Source organism: Sorex araneus, chromosome 4, assembly GCF_027595985.1.
Source record: "Sorex araneus isolate mSorAra2 chromosome 4, mSorAra2.pri, whole genome shotgun sequence".
Classification (NCBI taxonomy): domain Eukaryota; kingdom Metazoa; phylum Chordata; class Mammalia; order Eulipotyphla; family Soricidae; genus Sorex; species Sorex araneus.
The window spans coordinates 166840557-166842736 of NC_073305.1; the positions used below are offsets into that span (position 1 = coordinate 166840557).

The 2180-nt window shown below is 35.4% G+C and overlaps 1 pseudogene; it reads right to left on the reverse strand.

Moving 5' to 3' along the window:
• Positions 1-251: 251 nt before the first annotated feature.
• Positions 252-477, reverse strand: LOC129404481 (small nucleolar RNA U3; annotated as a pseudogene).
• Between the last annotated feature and the right edge of the window lie 1703 nt (positions 478-2180).

The following is a 2180-nucleotide window of genomic DNA, read 5'->3' on the forward strand; positions in this document are numbered from 1 at the left end:
AATGATAAAGATAAGATCCAAATTCATATGGATTCTGCTAAATTTTTAGAACATTTAACATATGGCTGACATAGATCTGTGTTTTTAATACATTAACTATATTAACTCATGCCATTATTGACATAACTATGAGATGGGCATTATATTAAACTTATTTTATACATGATTAAAGGAATACAGAGAATAGTATCATATTTCCAGAGTTTCAGAAGCCAGGACACAGTACTTTTTTTTTTTCATTTTGAACTGGAACCACTTAGACGGCATCTGCTCCCTCTTCTTCTCTTAAGTGAAGAGAAGAAGCAATCTCATCAAAGGTGAAAGGCAACCACAGAAGCAATGCCTAGAATTGGGTTCACACTCAGAAAAGGAAGCTGTGACTCCTCCGTATGGTGCTCTACATGATCAGAGAAACTTCTCTGGTAATGAACTTCTCTAGAAATGAACTGTAGAAATAATCCCTGAAAATATAGCCTTCAAGGACTCAAATTTTAATAGAAAGGCTAATTTGTGTTCTTTGCTATACAAAATTCTATCTTAGAATGAGAACAATGAAAGATCCTACATTAAATTAAGGAACACATGCACCTCAAAGGCAGCAATAACCAAAATTCAAAGACAACCCACAGACTAGAAATAAATATTTGCTCACAACTCAACTTCTAAGGGCCGAATATTCAAAATGTAAAGCCCTTGGAGAACCTTATAAAGAAGAAAAGCATCTAACCCCATCAAAATTTGTGGTGAAGAGACGATTAGAAACTTCCTGAAATAAGACACACAAATGGCCAAAAGGCATATGAAACTTGGATCTGCACCACTAATAATCAGCAAATAATCAACAAAATTGCAATGACATATCACCTCACACTAAAGAGACTGGCACACATCAAAAAGAGCAAAGCAACCAGTTTTGGCATGGATTTTGGAAAAAGTCCTTTCATTCTCTGCATGTGAAAATGTAACTGGTCCATTGTTTTGGTAAACAATTTGGACACTCCTCAAAAAAAACTAGAGAATGAGCTTTCTATGATCCTGAAATTTCTTTTATTGCAATATATCCCAAGGGCTGAAAAACACAAAGTAGAAATGATAATCTCTCTCTTATGCTCATTGCAGCGTTATGCACAATAGCCAAATCTGGAAATAATCCCAGTACCCAATAACAGATTATTGGGTACTAAATAGCCAGACAGGTAGGGCAGTTAATAGTTCCTTTCAGTCCAGAATGCTGAAATCCTGAGCAGTACCGCTACCCTCAGGGGATGATATACCTGTTTTCTGTCTCAAAGAATATCCTGTGAAAGATCTTTATAAGGTCAATGCTTACCATAACTTTAGACCAGTAATGGCACAATATACTGTTGGTCCAATATAAAATGAAATATTACCCGGACATTTGAATAGATGAAATCATGCAATTAGCTGCTGTTTGGATCAATCTGGAGAGTGTCATGCTGGGCGAAATGTTAGATGGAGAGGGGTAGACTCAGAATGATCTCCCTCATGTGAAAGATACAACATATTTACACTCAACACATCAAAGGTTTGAATTTTAGAATCACAAGATCAACAAAAAATAAATATGAAAGCCCCATAAAAAATGGTGAGAGAAAATGAACACACGCTTCTCTGAGTCACATAAAAAAACTGGTAATCATCACTAATTAGGAAAATTAAAATAAAGATGACAATGAGATAACATGCCAGTGAGAAGCACACATATCAAAAATACTAGGAACAAATCAATCTCTGTTGGAGGGATGTGGTAATATGGTGAGGTGGAACCCTCATCCACTGCTGGTGGGAATGCTGTCTGATTCAATCCCTATGGAAAATGGTATCAGGGGCATTCAGTCAACTCAGAATTGAGCTCCCGTATTACCTAGCAATTCAACTTTTGCATACCTATCCTCAGGACAGAGAACATTCATTCAAAAGAACGCATGCACACTTTTATTCATTGCAGCACTCTGAAAAATGGCCAAGATTTAGAGTCAAACTAGATGTCCAGTGGTAGATAAGTGAACCATGAAGATGAGGTATATATATATATATATATATATATATATATATATATATATATATATATACATACACAAACACACAATGGAATACTACTCAGATTTAAGAATGATGAATTCATGCAATTTATGGTAACATGGATGAAACTGGAAAAC